General features: G+C 43.8%; 2 non-coding genes across 2 annotated transcripts; one reads left to right on the forward strand and one right to left on the reverse strand.

Annotated features, from left to right (window-relative positions):
- Positions 1–9,685: 9,685 nt before the first annotated feature.
- Positions 9,686–9,757, reverse strand: Trnag-ucc (transfer RNA glycine (anticodon UCC)). The gene has a single exon. It is a non-coding gene; the product is annotated as a tRNA-Gly (tRNA).
- Positions 9,758–15,665: 5,908 nt separating this feature from the next.
- Trnav-cac (transfer RNA valine (anticodon CAC)) lies at positions 15,666–15,738 on the forward strand. Its single transcript has one exon. It is a non-coding gene; the product is annotated as a tRNA-Val (tRNA).
- The last annotated feature ends 3,163 nt before the right edge of the window (positions 15,739–18,901 follow it).

Below are 18,901 nucleotides of genomic sequence, written 5' to 3' on the forward strand. Positions count from 1 at the left end.
TTCCGTTTGAGCAACGGTTGAACTCCGACGAAGCCACCCACGGGCAGGTCTGAGAAGTTGTGGGTGTTTGGATAGATTTTTCTCCATCCCATGGTGGCTCCGTTTGGGATGCCGATTGAATCCGTTGAAAGTGGATGGAACTAGTGGAGGTGAAGGTCATCGGTGGAGGCTGGGGTTAGAAGCTGCCGGTGAATGTTCGAATGTCATACATAAAGCCAACCTTTAGGGCGAAATATGTATGTATGCAACATCAGCAGGAAAACAGTGTGTATCGAATGGTAGGATAAAGTGAAAATAAACGAAGCCAACAAATATATTTTTAAAGTGCACGGTTCCAAAGATCTCATACTTATCCTGTTTTGGTCCGGATAGCATAAAAAATTTCACCTTTGTTGAATTGTTGTAATATTTTCTATGGAAACTTAAAGGAAATGCGGGTGTGCGAATCAATATAGCTACTATCAAGTTTTAACGATTAGATTTATTTCAATGTCTTTAATTAGATTTACTAAGAATTGATTATCTACTTCCTAAAGACTACACATTTTTCAACTTTTTACAGTTCGAGACCCCTATGTTGCAGAGGTTAGGGAATATTTAAGCTTAACTATTAGCAAATTCAGCGACAATACAGTATGTCCCATAAAAAAATGCGAAAATCGGTACGTTAGATTCAAATAATTTTTTTTCAAACAAAATAATCAAACAAATTGTAATTTAAGGAAGGGAATCGTTTTTTAAGCCTTAAATGATTACATTAATAATTTGGTATACCATTTTTCTTGATCGCCTCGTCCATACGGGGACAAAATCGAGAGCATATCTTCTCAATGTATGAATCAGTTTTCGAGATCCACGCCTTGGCAATTGTAGCTGTCAGGGATCCAACGATGGTGCTAGAACGTTCACAGGCTTTAACCTGAGCATGTGCCCATGTTGTTTAATCCAAAGGATTCAAGTCCGGACTGGTGGGAGGTCAAATGTAATTGCCCAAAATTCCATGTTTTTATTCAGCCATAGTTGAGTCCTTTTTGAAGTACGTCACGGGGCTGAAACCTATTGAAAAATGGTGTGTTTTTTTGCTCCAAAGTTTGCTTTTATCCATGGCAGAACGTGGTCCTACAAAATGTTCATATTAACCTCGGTATTAAATTTTAATTCAGCTTTGATGAATGCTGATGGCATTTTAAAGCTATTGGGAGAAATGGTCTCAAAATCTATGACTCCGGCCGAATGTTTGGTTATAAACTTGATTTTCAGGGTCTCTGGAACATCCTCAATCTTCTTGGGTGTTATAAACCTGTCTGTACGTGTGTTAGACACGGGATCGACGAAGGACATTTTTTCATCAGAGAATACGACGACGGTATTCTTTTGTTTTGATGTTGACACCAAACGTGTCGAGAACTCCAGCCGTAGTTGTTTGATTCGGTCTGTTACAAGGTGACGCTTTACTCTGACTCTGGACGAACATTTCAAGTCATGTTTGATCAACCGATGCATGGTAGATTTTGAAATATCGGCTTCCTTAGCCGATTTCCTAATCGATCTGCTACGATTTTGTCTCACTCAACCTCTCATTGATCTGATGCCCTTTGGCGTGCGAGTGGACCGTGAATGGCCACTTCCTGGCATCATGGGATGTGGTCCATCAAGGAGTGATCGTTGGATACGGTAAACAGTAGCCAGGTGGCATCCCGCGATCGATACAATTTGTTTTACGGACATTTGGGCGAGCAGTAAACTAATCACAATGTATTAACGTACATTTTTCTCAACTTTGTTATTCGAGAATCACTTCTTTGGTTACATCTTCTCATAGTATACTACCAGATGATTACACACACACATGACCACCGTAAAAATAACGTTTAAAGTTACCCAAAAATAAGCATTGAAAATTTTCGCATTTTTTTATGGGACATACTGTACAACACAATCCATGGTGTTGTGTAAATAGTATGTTTATAAATATTTTTGTTTCTCTACATCTTACTTCTGAACTGGTTTCATTGATTTTCGATTGATTCATTGAAGGTAAGTTGTTGATTTGAGTCTCGGTGTAGAGCTCCCAGTTTTGTTTATCCATTTTATTTCCGTATCAAAAAGGATGTCTTCATTTAGCCTCATACTGTAGGGTCATCTTCCTAGCAGTGGCATGTTATTTCCACAATTTCCCTTACACACCCTTCGATCACCTGATGCAGAGAAGGAGCTAATGTGGCACTTTGACCGTTGGAGACAGTGTGTTTGGAAAATGGGAGTATTTATGCTACGTTAAGGGTTTTTTTCATATCATTGCTGTTGCTCACTCTCCAAGCGCATTGGACCTTCTCGCTTCAGTGTTTGGCTGTTTGTAAATCGATCCAGCATCCCACTTCGGAGAATGTGCTCTCGACCGGACACCGTACAAAGCTGTGTTCCGTCCGTGTGTCGGCGCGTACTAACCGGATACTGCGATGTGTCAAGCGGATCAAACAACTGGAAGCCGGACGGAGGGGGTTTGTGGCAAGCGCCCTCTGTCATCGCACCTTACCGTGGGTCCATCGGGCCAGCAAGGATGTGAAAATATCACAAATGTATGCCCGCTTGCCCGGGGGGTCGGGAAGGCACGGGACGGAGGGCGGGCGTGCGAGCAGCAATACAGGTGGTTCTGGGTTCCTGCTACACGTCGACAGGACATGCCAGGGCACCCGCTCGGTTTGCGTGAGGTTTAACAGCTGGAAGAGCTGAATCCTTCTCCTTCCCGACCGGGTGAACCTTCATGGGCGGTAAATAAACCCAGATAGCTGGCCCACGGTGGAAATCCAACTGGGGAGCCGTCGGGAGGGATCGAAGCGTGCCCGAATGAACTAGAGTGGGTGTGTTGATACGAGTATGTGTGTGTTTATGTACAACGGTGTAGTCCGCAGTGGCTCTGGGTGCTACGGAACGATAAAATCATTGCATGGTTGGTCTTTCTCCCTGCTGGGAAATCCGAGCCATTTGTGGAATAAGGGAACACCGATGGGGTAGGGTGGCCCGCAGGGCGGACAGCGATGAACCGAAAATCACCACAGGGAGGGAGGTGTGTGGATCATGTTGGTGGTTGGTCATTGTTCGCCGTGCTGTGTCCCTGCCATCTGCCATTGTCTGGCCGAGCGAAGTAGAGTAAGGGGCTACAGAACTTCACGCTCCCCGCTCCCCTACCCCAAAGGATATCCCCCCCCCCCACCCATTCACCCTTCTTGAACCATTTTGTAATCCCCCGAGCGGGGTTGGAGTGCGTGCGAGTGTGTTTATATACGTCCGATTGGCGATCGAATCAATTATCATTAATTCATTTCGAGAGTATCGCACATCCGCAGCTACTCCGAAAAGGATGCGTTATGGCGCATCGGGCGCAGGGTTGTTTGTAGGCGCATTTGTGCTCGCTTGTATGTGGGTGGGTGGCGTGTCCTGGAATTGGTACAATAAATAATATCGGGCAAAGGAGGAGAAGGTGGTTCGGGACCCTCCAACCAACCCGGCTCAGTGACTTATTGGCACAAATATTTAGCAACAACCTAGGCTGACGGAATGGGAACGGACCGTTTTAAAGAATAACTCTATTATTATATAGCATAACATTTAGTATCACGCATCAAAGCTAATTATTTTTTATAGTCGGTTGCTCAAATTTTAAATTGTTTACTTATGTTCATGCGAGTGTGAAAATGTTCAGTCGGTTAAGGACGACTTTAAGAGTATTTTCACTTGCATGGTAATTGCTCGCAGCTTAGGACAGATCGCGAATGGAGCTCACAAGTAGAATGCTTGTGCCGGCCACGAATCATCAGTCCACTCCCACGCGCTCTTGAACCTTTCCCCTCGAGCCAACTGGAAAAACAAACCCGAAACGGAACCATTTCTCCACCGACCGAAGCAAACTGGGCGAGGACTCCCCCGTTTTGCACGAGGTCGTCTTGGAGAAGGTTTTCAATGCGCCCCGATCTCAGGAGGAGAATTTTCCGCACACTCGCAGGGGAGTGAAGCGTTTCGTTCCGTCGTTCCATCGTCAGCCAAAAGGATCATCCGCCAAAAACGCAATCCTGCTCGGACGCTGGGCTCCTGGTAGGCGAAGTTTGTGCTCGGTTTGGAGTGTGGTTTTGCCGAGGTTCCAATAGGGCCATTCTCGGAGAGCATTCCCGAGTCCGTCTTCGTGACTTGCAAGCCTGAGCTTCCGAGTGGTTTCTGTTTCACGAGCTTGCGTGTCTTGGGTTGAGGCGAGGGTAACTCTTTCCCGTGTGTGGGTTTCGACGTTTCCCAAAAGAGTCAAGCAGAGGGCTTACAAAAAAGTGTGGTTCAATCTACCTGATTTTGTGCACTTATCTACAGCATTGGTTTTCCATGAAGCATGGTTTTTAAATGGGAGTAATTGATTGATCTCCGAAGAGCGTAGGTTCCTAGTCATGTAGAAACGTTAAAATTAATTTAAAATAAGTCTCCATTTGAAAACTGTTCCGGATCAGGTATAATCTAGAGCAAAATAAGAATCCTGTGCGTTAAATTAGGAAGATACCTGCTGGAACTAAAAAAAAGGTCATACATTTCACCAATAAAAATCATGACATCAATTTACATATGGTATGGTAAGACAAAATATTCTCATGCTCGAGATTTTCGGAAATGAACGTATTTTCATATAAAAACTCAAATTTAGATTCCCTTTCCATACTGCTTGAAAAGGGGTTTTGCAGCTCGGTCTTCCAGCAGCTTTCGACTCCAATGCATTGATGTACCAGCTCACGTCAGGTGAACGGCAAAGCACTGGTTTCGGTGAAGTAAACCGTCTGCGTTGGGAGTTCGGGGCGAAAGGACATCGCAGAACAAAGGATTGACATGGGACATTCCCGCGCCCGGCAAAGGCGTTACAATTTGCTACACACTCCCGGGAAACGGTACGTTCGGTTCGCATCCGATCTATTCCGTTCGTCGGTCGAGTCCGGGACTATCCGGTATGCTCCTTCGATGTGTCGCACGTTTCCGAATGGCCTGGTGGAAGGTTTTTGCTACCATGAATCTCCCAGTATGAAGCCTATGTGTGTGTGTGTGTGTGTGTTTGTGATGATGTTGAAGTTATTTGGCACAATGCACACGCAACGGTGGAGTTTTGAGGGGTTGTCCACAATGTCCTGGCGCCAATGGTTGCCGATGATGGCAACCGTTCACCGAGTAGTTATGATGTTTGTATCGATACTGTCAGTACGTTCGACGCGGTTCGATGGGGTCCGATGTTGGAAAAGGAGGACACAGGAAGGTTGCGCCGAAACGAAGGGGAGAGGGATGTGAGTTAAGCGTCCCGTTTCTTCAACCCCTTCCCGTTCAATCCTTCAACACGGCACGATAGTGGGTGGCTTTGTTGTTGTTGCTAACGTCGTTTGTTGCGTGTCCCGAAACATCCGCATGTGTGTGTGTGTGCGAAACGGGCTATCTATCGGGCTGCAGTTGCACCTCGACCACCTGCTCCTATGCACCCCGCTAGGTTCACCCCGTCGACCGCAACACGTCACGGTGCCCCATGGCAAGGATGCGATGCGTTTTCCGCATTTATAATAAATGGAGGAAATTTATGCATTTCGATCGGGCCGAAACGGGCCACACGGAAGCAATTGCGTAGCCACACACCGAACGCATACTCCGACGCAGCACAAGGGGGAGGGTTTTCCGGCCGAACTGCGGCTGCCGGAAAAGTGGTGTGGACAACACGCACAACAAATGATGGTAACAGATGCTGTTGCTGTTGGTGTTATTTACGATAAAGGGTCTAATCTGTTCTACATCAACCAATTTATTTGTTGTTACCGTTGTTCTAAGATGGTGTTGTGTCTACTTTACCCTATCGACGGTTGAATCACTATGGTGACAAACGCTGTTTCACCCTCCCGTGCACATTCTTTTCACTCCCTTCCGCTGGTTTAATTTGTAAGCAACACGATGTACCGGAAAGTGCAACGGTTCCGGAAAGGAGCGAACAGTAGCATTGCAAAATTTGTACTCTAAAGTGTACATTTTAATTGGTTTTTGTTTTCTTTTTATTGTAAAGTATCGTCTTTTATTTTATTTTGAATTTCAAAATTACATTACTGGTTACGTACCAACAGGCTTATTTAGGCAATTACAGCTTTTATATACTTTAAGATTATGGCTGTTTCTTTGTTTATAGAGTGCTTTTCGTTTGTTCGCAATTAGATCAGTTTCATCAAACCTTATACACTACACCAAAATAGTACACAGCACGCTAAAGCAGAAACAAAAGCCGTTTGGTTTGTGAGTGACAATTATATTATTTAGTACTTAATTAGTGTTGTACATTTGGATGTCTGTAATGGAATTGGATAAATATGAAATTTTCATATTTACTTAAACGTTCTTTTTTATTTGTTTTTAGAAAAATCTGCATCTAACTTTGTTCAGTATGTTGTGGCGAAAACTGCGCCTCTTCCAAAACAAATCCATGTGAAATGAATCTTCCGAAAGTTGGTTGGTTGCTTTAGGACGTGTGGTGTATCTTTAAGAACCCGTCTCCCGATTCAAAACATGTGTTCGAAAATCCATACTACCATCGGCGAATGGATGCCATTGTCACGCGGTTAATATTCGTGTCGGGCCACCAATCATCGAGTGTCAGCCATAATAACCCCTTTCTAATCCGTGCGCGTGACACGGCGTGGCGGGTTGCTTAGTTTTCAACTGTCACCTTGGTGTCTAAACCTTTGCCACACTTTGGCGCATTTTACGAACCAATTTTTCATAATTAATCCACATGTCGTTAAACAAATGCCGTGCCGCTCGTTCTTTGTGTTGCGCTTTATTTTTCTCTATCAATTTTGAAACCCAACTTGAAAAAAAAACAGTTATCTCCAGACCGCACGGGTGGTAGATACATTGACGTGTGTGTCGTTTATTTATCCCGCACGCTTCAAACTGCTCCACCACAGTTTACTGCGATGATTTGTCTGAATTTCGGACGTTCGGGAAAACCGCCAGATCGACTCCTCCTAAGGAGTATGCCCTAGCAGTTCTCCACACAGCTACGCCACAACAAGGAAGTGAAAACGCATGTTTATGGTTTTCCATCCCGATTGCGGTGAACAGCGAATTCTTCGGTTCGGATTGGTTTTCTTTCACTCGTTTTCGTATTTTCGTGGCCACTCGAGGCACCCGCGACAGTGTGTGTGTGTGTGTGTGAGGGGCGGGGCGAGAATCTTTATTCACTGGGATTGATTTACGAGCGGGCCTGACGTCCGACCCGGGGAGTAGCATAAGTTGCGTCCGGGTTTGAGCAGGCGGGTGGGAAAACTACTCCCAGTTGTGGCGCGTGATGCGGCGAGGTCATCCGGATGGGATTCAGCAGTGCGTTCGCTTCTGTGGCTTCTTCCACTGGCCGAGGTGATTTATTGGAATAATATTCAATTATTAGCCTCCGCGAGGGGCAGCGAGATGGCGTCTAATGGCCGGCAGGATTAGCTGAGCAGTGAGCATGTGTGGTGGTATCGGTTAAGTCTATTGATTTTGGGGTTCTTTTTTGGTGCGCTTACGAAGTATGAAGAAACACATTCACATCACGCGTTCGTTTCATTCAAAACGAATTAAGGGAGAAAGAAAGATACAATCCAATGTTTGTTTTGGATTGTTCACATCGTTAGTGGAACGCATGATCCCTCTTTGTGTTGTGTTTTTATTTGCTAATATTTTATTGTTTGAAACGTTTTCTTTTTCAGATTTTATTCAAGAAATTTCCTTTTCATACTACATTTCAGCCATTTGACTTATTTAACTGTCATATTTAGGAAAAAAAATCGAAAACAAACGTACTTAAAAACCTGTTCTTACTCGTGAAAGGTCGAAACATGAAAAGTATTTGTTTCAGTAATTCGACGATTGACCTTTTTGTTAAAAATGATGAGAATTAGAAATGCTTCAAAATACAACACATAAAATTAGGTTGTGTTAAACTGTGTTTAATAATTGGACAAGAAAACATGTTTTAGATAATGCTAGAATTTTGCAGGTATGTTTAAAAACTGTTTCAGGTCAAATCATCAACTAACATTTCTGTTATCTGATTAAGAAAAAGCGTTGGATAGTGTAATACAATTGCAATAACCTTCTTAACCTACGCAATTTATAAAGATTGAAGTCATGTAAATGAAGAGTTTAATACAGCATGTATTCACGAATCTGCTACCTGATTGTTTACTATCACCTTTTTCACTTTTGTTTTCTATATTTGAAGCCGACAATAAATCTTTCTTCCAGTAGACAAATTCTTGTATAATCCTAATAGGCGATGACAATACTTTTCCACTGAAGCCGGTTTCGGCTGGACGTTTCGGGTTGGTTCCTCCCAAGGCTGGCTCCTTGATCGACCACCGGGTGATTAAACTGGTTCCGTGTGTGACTCTTCGCTGCTGCCTCCGACCGCTGGTATGTCCCACTGCTTCTTCCCCCGCCTATTCGCCCTTCACCTGGGCCACCACGAACCCGGACGCTCTCGTGGACACTAATAGCTCATAAATTTATCATCGCACATATCGCGCGAACTCGCGCACGTTCGCGATCGTCTCGGTAATACTGCACGGGGCTCCCCATCTACGCTGGCTCCGAAGGCTCAACGTTGGGCTTCTTCGCGCACACTTTGCTGACCGTTGCTGTGCGAATGTGTGTGCATAAATCTTGGGCTATTTAACTTAAAACTCCGCACGTTTAACGACCACTTCGAGCAATGTTGGATCCTCGGCGGGGTTGCTCCTGGGTCAATATGTTGCCTCAGCTAGCGTGTCTTCTCTGCTGCTGCCAATGATTCTTTTTCTCCTCCCCTGGCAGGGAAAAGGAACAAGAAACCGGGAACATCCCCCCTCCAGACCCGCACCGCTCATTAACGCCGGTTAATCATAATCCTCTTCGGGATGCTGAGGATAGTGCCTAGTGGTCGTGTGCTCGAACAGTTTCCGTATCGACGGTATTGATAAGATATTTTTACTCCGTTTTGTCTGACTGGTCGATCGGGAGAGGAACCAGTTTTCCAGTTCGCTTCTTTGATCTTTATGTGGAATTTTTCAGGGGACGCAACAACGCCTTCATCGAACGAGGAGCTGGATGGGCTTCATAACCATACTATTACACTTTGTTTTAAGCTTTGTGTCGAAGATTTTGTCCTAAATGTAGTCCTGTTTAGAATCGTATTCACATAATTGATTTACGCATAGGACGAGGTGGATTTAACATTTTTTTTTATTTTATAGCACCTACTTTAGATAGGATATTCTAAAATAGTTTTATTATATTTATGCACGGTAAAATTAGGACCCCTGCTTAGTTTATATTTTACAACTATTTTTCATACCAAAATCAACGACACTTGTCTAGAATGATATTTTATTCTAAGTTTAATTAATCTGTTTCGATTGAATTGATTTCGATGTGGTATTGGTTTTTCATATAAGTGACGACCATTGATGTCGTGATTAAATTAAATTATAAAAGATTTGGTTCAAATTATTCATCGAATAAGAAGAAAACATATTACTTTGGAAAAGATTGAAATAAAGTGCCTCAGCGAAGCTGAATTTTTTCAACGTTTGAGCATGTGTGCAAAAAACAAGTGAAAACTCGTTTTAAAAACTCTAGAACACTAAGTTCACACTACATAAAAAAAGTTCAGTGCGTCGGCCGGGAATCGAACCCGGATCAACTGCTTGGAAGGCAACTATGCTGACCATTACACCACCGACGCGGTTGATGTCCTGCCGTTCCGGAAAGCATCAGACTCCAGGCACATCCAGGAGCAATCAGTCGATCGGTTTACGCTTGTCGTTTCAAAGCTGGAGCGACGTAGGTCATTTACTTGGGCGATAAATCTGTTGGCAAGCGGTTGGATTTTCCAGGCAAACAAACACCGCACGGTCACTTGTGGCCGAGTGGCATGTACTGAGCGTGTTTGACTCCGACTCTGTATTGGTCAGCTGATGGAAAATGGAAAACAAAAAAAAAAAAACCCCGGCAAGCAGCAGCGCGGGTTCATTCGGGTTTTTATCGCTCAACACTCCATAAATCATCCGGCCGATTGCGCGGCGCGTGGTGAATATCGAAAAACGTGCTTTGTCGAGGGGAAAAGGGTGCCAATTGGGATTACCGGGCGACTTAGATGGCCGCACGGTGGGTGGCCGGTGTGGGTGCGGTTGGACGCTGCCTGACTGAATTTGGCTATTTTTAATTCGTTGGCATCCCGAACGCTCGAATGCGTCGATGGCGTGGCGTCGATACAGCGAGCGCTCTTTCTCTCCGGCTCCGGGAAAGCCATCCGATTTGTGTAAACAAGTGGGGCCTCTCTACTGCAAATAATAATGGGATTCAGATGGTGGGAAGTAGCACCCAGCCCGAGTGGCCTTGTTTCGCAACTACAAAGGGTTTGCGGGTGATGGAAAACGCGCTTGACGATGAACGAATGAGTCTGTTTTCTTCGGGTACGTATTTTCAATTCAACCATTTCTTTTCAATAAAAAGCTATCGAGTCAACTTCTAAGTTGAAGTGCAATAATTTTCCGTGTGTTTGGATTTATGAATTTCCCATATCAATATTTTAATCGGTGTTGTAAAACAATCATGGTATAGAAAGATAGTAAAAAGCGGTAAAGCTGGGAATTTATAATCCGAACCAAACATCGTCCATTTTGAAACCACACCACATATGGCTCATTCTGTGGTTGGTAGTTTTGGTACTACCCACCCTCCCTCCCCCTCGAATGTTCGCCAAGTGTAGCTGTCATGTTTCAATTAAGTAAATTTATTTATCGACGTACAACCAAATATTCTGCCCGAAAAAAAAAGGTTTCTGCCACTTGATACGGAAGGAATCCGTTGATTTCGGTTCGCCGCGGGTTTTCGTTGTTGTGATTTTTCTCTGCACTTATGTTTTTGTAGCTCAATTTTATTCTTTTACTGTGTTCTCTCATTCTGCCGTATTCCGTTTCCCTCCAGTTGGATTTTTCTCCTGATTCCCCTCGTTAGGGCCGAGGGAATGCATGGGAGGTGGCTGGAATGTCGTGCACGGGGCACCGAACATTAGCATAACGAAAAACAAATCGATGCCAGTCAGTCAAAGCTACCAAACCGATATCGGATGCTGGCGGGCGCGAAACCGCGAATATCGACGAATGAAAGGAAGCGAACAGTGGAGATGAACAACAAACCCCTCATACGTACACAAACACACACATACATAATCGAGAAATCCAGCGGGCGGGCAGTGTCGATGATAAACTGGTTTTTGCGCTGTGAACGATGCTCGACGACAAATCTGTAATCGGGTATGTAATTGAGCTATACGATGAACCCGAACGTGACCGAAAAGGGATCTTTAGCACCGGTGTGGTAGCAGGCCACACAGCGTCGGGCAGGTTGTCAAACGTGTCACAGGCACAATGGAAACGGGGAGTGAGCGACGGGGCAAGGTGTTGGCGTTAAGCTGAAAGGACGTTTTGGCATCGCGATTTGGACAAACATGTGTAACTTTTAAAATCGTATCGATATCCCAAAAAAAAAAAAAAAAGCGTCACCAATCGCCTGTCACTTGTGGAGGTCGACGGCACTGGATAGGTGTGAGCTGGAGGTGTGTAGCTTCACCTGTGAGAAGTTCAAATTTCACACCCTCACTCGACCAGAGCGTTGTCTGACAGCATTTTGTCAGTGAAGTAATTTAAGGGCTCAAAACGGGAATGTTGCACTTACTGGACGAATGCAGGTCGGTAGTTGGTATGGAAAGCTACAATAAAAAAAATAATAAGCTTTTTAATGCTAGAGAATTGATGATGGACCGAAAATCCACACAAAAGCCTGAATCGTGGTGATGTTTTTAACATCACTTTAAATCGTACAACAACACAGGTAAGAGAAGATTGAAAGATGTGCGACAACAGAGTAGAAAATTCATTTTCTAACAATCACATAGACAATTTTCTATGTCTTGACAAGTGTAGCTTTGAAACGCAAAAGAAAAAACTATTCATTTCAGTCTTGTTTTATCTGTTATGTTATCTAGAACAATTGTTTCATTACTTGATTTACGCAATAAGGCCAAATATACGCATTTCAAATTGGAACATTCATTCTATTAGAAGCAGACATTAAACAACTATAAACGAAAGAAATTAAATTGCTGGATTATAATAAACTTTTATCTAGCAAGCAATGAACCAGTTAACGTTAATCAAAACCAATTAAATGGCAAACAACATTGATTCAAACATATTAACACTCAGAGCCCCATCGAATCATGTAACATGATGAATGTTTGTTTTTTTTGCATCGTTACACTTTCCAGTAGCACTCCAGTGCTGTAGATTGATGACAATGAGCATTATTTGAGGGGAAAACCCCCCAAACGGAATTACCTCCAAAGTTGTTAATCTCGTCGAGTTCTGCCGCATCGCAGGAGGTGGAAAATCAACAGCACAGCGAGGATTTTGCGCTGTTAAACAATCTCCGGCCTGGTCGGGTGAGTAGCATAGAGTGCCCCATCCTTTCACTCCCGGCTAAATGAAACACTCGCTACTGGCTGCTCATCCTCCGAACCGGATCGGGTTGGTTCTCACAGTCATTCGAAATTCCAGCACTCTGCCATGCTCTCTCCGGACCATCATCCCAACCGGGGAGCAACATCAGCCCTCGGGAATGCAGGTGGACTGAACAGATCCAGTGGAGAACGAGGGTGGTGGTACATTGTCATACCTTTCCCTAACTCTCACTGACCCGTACAGGTAGGCCCGGGGTGGCTAAGGGTGTTGTGATCTGCCCACAAAACAAAAAACTCCTTTCTACCCGTTGGCCATTTCGCACCCCGGTGCAGTTGATTACGTTTGAAAGCATTAATCAAATAGCTCCATTCCATGGTTGGCGGTGGGGCTAAGGAGCCTAAGGGGGTTGGGTGGGTTGTTTAAGTTCTGTGTGTGCGGGTGGGTTGAGGCGATTGTAAACGGTTGACCCGAACGGTCACGGAACCGAACGGGCGGAAGCGGAATCTGATCAGAAATCATCAGGTGACACGGTGCCATCAGCGTGCGAATAGACTTAACAACGGTGACTTTCGTCGCGTGTCCTCTTCCACCCCCTGAGGAGGGCTAATCCTTTGTTTGATGGACGCTGAACTCACAGCGAATCCTTCTGAAACTTGTATCCTTCCGCGGGTGCTGCGATCGGTGCTTCGGAACGGCTGGGCGTAGCTAATTAATTTATTAGGTTATTGATTGGTGCGTGCCGGTTGACTCCTCCAGCATCGAGCCCGCGAGTTTGGAACTCCCGCGAGCCAATCTAGCGAATGATCCGATCCGGTACTAAGCCGGGAATGCGCAGGAAGTCACTGGACCGGCATCGGAAGGCTGTTGTGATGTAAGCTTTCGCTCCACTTCCGTCGCCAGAAGCATTCCATTGCAAACCCCCAGCTTTCTGACGTTCTGAACGAAGCCCTTCACTTGCTCCACGATATTCGATTCCATTTTCAACCAGATTCGGAAGGTTCTTGTGTGTGAGTGTCACATGTTGCCGACGAGAGTATTGGATGCATTCCTTGGTGCCACTTATGACGAGGCTGTTAGCAGTGATGTTTGTTCTCGAGATCCTCCAGTGGACTCCTTAACAGTTCCCTCACACTCACCTACGGCCACACACACACACAGGAAGCAGAATTGATCCCCTCCCAGTCAGTATAGTTTGACTTCCACATTATCTTCCACCATGCCTTCGGCCGGCAACATACTTCCCTGCATTGATACATCTTAATCACGCCGTCGAACCAAAGCTGTCCTCGTCGAGCCCCAAGGGAGCTCGGTTCCGTTTTCCCAACCCCCGGGACCCGAACTATGTGCAACCGCGAACGGCAGATTGTTTGCATAATTGATAGGCATAACTATTAAACAAACAACCGATTTTGACCATTGTGCGATGGAGATGTCGAACGCGCGGCATCAACTGAGGGATGAGTTCGAATCCAATCACTCCCGGGGGTTGCACCGCGGGGTGAGGGCTGCCCTGTTATTATACTGCCAGTGTGCTCATCTCACAAATCACCCGAGGCCCCGAACCGGGCAGCCATCCCCTCTCCTTCGCTTCCCTTTCGTAATCGATAATCATTGGCGAAGCAAGGCGGGGGTTCGGGGAGTAGGTGGACGAGAAGTGGGAAAATATTTCGATTGAGTGAACATTAAAGTCATGCAATTCGGGGGATGGCGAATCAAGTGTTGGTCTAGTTGATTCTGATATTACAATTCGATAAGTATTATTGAACGAATTGATCTACCGCCTTTATTCATTAACACGGAGCTCTGAATTTTTGTAAAGCAATGGTTTTTCGAAATTGCCAATATAAACAGCTTTTATTAATTTTACATTAGAGCAAAGTGGAATTGAGAATGTAGAACAATGCTTTGGAACCCTTAAAAACACTAATTATGCTTTTTTTTTAACAAATCCTATGTAAAGAAAGAAACAATTGATATAAAAATCACAAGCCAATGTTACAACAATGATTGCAAAGAAATTCATTAGATAGTTATATAGTTATATGGTTGAAAGAATAACGGAAGCAATATTATAAACAAACAGTTTTTATGATCCAGTTATAAATAAGCATTTTTAGCAAATCTTAAAAATTCAAAAAAATGACAATCCCTTTTTTCACTAAAAAACAGCATTAAAAACGAATAAGTGGAGATAAGACAGATGCACCACTATCAAACGATGAAATCTTTACGTAATAAATGAAATAGAAAAAGTATGCTGAATAAAAAGTTCTTTTCAAATGGTAAAAACAATGGTTGTTAATTGAAATTTTCTCTTCCAAAAGAAAAAGATTCCATAATGTTGTACAAACAAGTTCGCTCAAGGTATCTTCAGTTAACTTTGGCATTAATTGGCAGTGTGATGCTAACAAACCCGACAGTTGGGCTGGGTTGAAATAAAAATCCCCTCTAGAAAAATCAATACCAAGCGATTCGGGCTGTCTTGCTATTCATAATAATGGTTCATTGAACATGCACCGATACAATAAAGTTGGGTTTAAATATCATTCCCCCCGTTAGTTCTGCGCATCAAAGCAATTAAAGCATAAGCTAAATAATACAGCATCGTTATGGTACTTGAAGGAAGCGGAGTGGGGTACAAAGTGTTGCCCATGTAGCGTTAAATAGTGAAATCGGTGGTAATTAGTATGTTTCACCGAAGTATCTTATCCGAATCAATCAGTGCTACCTGACGGTGTTGTTCTTAGTTCGCTCGTTTTCCGCGATGATGAAGAATGCTTGCTCTTTAATCTTCAAGAAGTAGTCACATGACAAGGGACTTAAATTTATAACCTGAGCGTAGGAGAGTGAAGTCTTCATTTCATGGAAATTCAACGCTTACGAATTGATTAGAAAGTGGAAGCAAGTTCTTTTTGGAAAACGTTCAGCTATGTAACAAGAGACCACCAACAAGAGTTGATTTTACCTTTTAATGCCTGGTCCGTCTTGCTGAGTCATGAGATATTCAGAAGTTTCCATGTCTTATTTTATTGACTTTCGTGCTTGAGAGCGAACATGCAGTCACATTGATTCAATGCATCCCACTTGCCTTCCTCAACGTATCGCTATCTAGCAACACTTCACCCGACGGTTTCCGTAGTGTAGCGGTTATCACGTCTGCTTCACACGCAGAAGGTCCCCGGTTCGAACCCGGGCGGAAACAGAATAACTTTTTTTTATTTTTTTATAATTTCTGTTTCTTATCACACTCAGAACTTGGTAGTTTATTTTGACTGTTTGCTTTTTCGAAGAATTTGGTTGCTTACCATTCGAGGGATACTCAGAGTAGTGTGATTTGCGGCGAATCGTAGTTGTACCACTGTTATGTAACTTACTCGCTTGGAGTGGAATGGGTAACACAAACCCTTTTGCACTTGCTCGTGAATCGCAGTCACATTGTAGCCCGTCGGGATAGGGCGGGCTATGCACAGATTTATTTAATTACGGCCGTAATAATAAACTTCCTTCCCATTTGACATTCTTTTGCAAGCCATGCCAATGGGATTGTGCCGATTGGAAGCGACGCAGGGAAATCAGTACTTTTCCCTACCAGCACTCCGATGAAGATGTCCCGTCGGTGCTGGATGGCTTTTCCGGAGGAGTTGGTCTAGCCCAGCGTCCTAGGTGCATGTACATTTTTGCATAGACCATGCGATGGAGGGAAGAGTAGGGTTTGAGGAAGGAATACGGCTGCCTGCAGGAGAGGAGTTAAACGAGTAAAACTAGTTTCTGCATCATGCTGCTTCTCCTGACTTCACGGGAGTACGTCTTGGGGTAACTGGAACGCATCATCGATACGATCGAAGCGGCCGCTGGGGGGTGTCGGAGAAGGGATGAGGAATTCTTGGATGCTTCGAAGTTGTCCATGAGGAAGTTTATGAGTTGCTCGAATCCTTCGGTCGTACTTCGGTGGCATACGGGCGGCGTTTGCAGCTCACGGGGATGATGGGTCCAAGTGCGAAACTATGCGCAACATCGAAGAATTGAGAATCAAGTGCAAGGTTTCGTGTGCCTGCGTGTGTGTGTTTGTGTGTGAACTGGCCGCCTGAAGAGAAGAATGGCCCGCCGGCAAGAGGTTTCACGAGTTTCGCAAGATAACTTCTTCTGTTTCTACACTCGTGCTCTACGATCTTCGACCGCGCACGGTTTGTTCTTGCACACGGCTCTTCACGTCGAGGCCAGAGGCCGGGAAGGTTTGAAGTCTGTCTTGCCCAAGCCATCGGGATGCGGTGTCGCAGGCAGCTCCTTTCCTTCGCATGCCAAACAGCTTCTGATTTGACTGGAAGTTTTGCGAAACACGGAACCATTCCATCCCAACCCTCCCGACGCCGGGGAGACTCGTTGCGATCGAGAATGCACCGAATGTGTGCGGTTTTGCCACTCCACTCCACCTCCAAGTCCTTCCTGCTCTCAATGTGGTCGAGGGCTCGGAATCCATGCACTCAGGACGTCGCTGCGACAGTATTAATGGTACGGTGTACTCGCTGACAGGCGGCTAGGATATGTTCTCCAGTTTCTTGGAAACTGCCCGCCCCATCTCGGGAAGCAGGCGGGCTGTGCTTTCGAAGCGAAGAAAGTTTTCCATGCACCCACCACGCGGCAAGGGTTGGTTCCGACCGTAGGTAGGGCGGCTGAATAGCTTAAAATATTTTCCAGCTTAATGAAACTTATCCTGCACGGTTCTCCCAACGACTTAGTTCAGCGAACTCTCGCTGTAAGAAGAATGGGAGCTGAATAAAAAGGGTAAAAGCACAGCGAAAGGTTGGAGGGTCAATTGTTAGATTGGAAAGCTGGTTGGAAATATATTACGCCACGTCTGAGGCGCTTCGATCTGTAGTTAATTTTATGCAGCTCCGTTGTAGTACTTTAAATTCATTCAACATTGTATAATTTAGATTTATTATAACAGCCTTTGTTGTATGTATTATGTAAGCAAGTTTCCAAATGTTTATACTAGAACCTATTTCATTTGAAAGAAAATCCTATAACTCAACCAAATGTCCCAGCCTTTATGTAAAAACAAAAATAGGGCACTTTTCTTTTTTTTTATCTCATAAATTTATGCTAGATTCGTGACTTCTCATAAGTTTTAAATCATGGTACTTCTTCGTAACACAAAGCCTTACACAAAATGTTTCATTTTTTAGTTTTTAACAATTTAGTTCAATTTATACTTGAGTTATGCTTTAACCGTTGTTAGTTGATATCAACATTCTTGAGAGAAGATATGAGTGAACAAATCATCGGAATGAAGAGGAAACTATTCACTTAGCTCTTGGAAAATGAGAGTCAGAGTGTAGCGCCTTTATGTAGGCACTAAGCAAATGTTTAGTTTATAGTTATAGGAATTAAAGTTATAGGAATTATAGTACTAGTAACTAGTGTTAGTGATAGGAATTTATAGTTATAGGAATTATAGTTAGATACTAGTGTTAGTGATAGGAATAGATATAAAAGGACAGGGGCAAAGAGGCAAAAAGGATCATTCGCGAGTCAACCAAAACTGAAGCAAAAGCGCGTTACGAAAGATCCAAGAAGTTACTAATAAATAACTACTTAAACTAAAGCCACTAAAGTTTAGTTCGAACGTCACGATACGAAGACGTCAGTATATAAAGAAAAATAAAGATTTGGAAGAACACCACATGGCGACCGTGACAGAGTGAAGAATCCTGTGCCACGAGAAATTTAGCCACGTGCTTATTAGTGGCTTTGTGCTGCGTGCGGTGTGTTGCATTGCACAGTTTGCATTGCATTACACAAGTGGAAACCAAACAAAATGGAGGACTTTGATATTAAAGTTGCTGCCTCATTGATCCAACCCTACGATGGTAAAGCAGAAAGCCTTGATAATTTTATTGGATCAGCAAAATTGATACAAACATCCAATCTACCCCAAGGATCCAAAAAATATTCTAGTGCAATTTTTAAAAACACGATTGACGGGAAAAGCACAACTAGGGCTAGCACCCAACATCACGGATGTTGACACGCTAATTAATGACGTTAAAGCTCGTTGTGAGGAAAAAATAAATCCGGACAAAATAATAGGCGAGTTAAAGTCAATCCGTTACACAGATACAAAATCACTCTGTGACGAGGTAGAGGCTCTTAGTACAAAGCTAAAATGTATGTACTTAAAGCAAAATATACCAAATAACATTGCAAATGAAATGGCAGTCAAGCGAGGAGTAGAAACATTGGTGGAGAAAGTAAAACTGATGGAAACAAGAATTATTTTACAAGCAGGGCAATATGCGCAAATTACGGATGCAACGGAAAAGGTTTTAGAAAGTGAAAGAGTTAACGGTTCATCGCAAGTCCTC

Source organism: Anopheles ziemanni, chromosome 2 (genome assembly GCF_943734765.1).
Source record: "Anopheles ziemanni chromosome 2, idAnoZiCoDA_A2_x.2, whole genome shotgun sequence".
NCBI lineage: Eukaryota > Metazoa > Arthropoda > Insecta > Diptera > Culicidae > Anopheles > Anopheles ziemanni.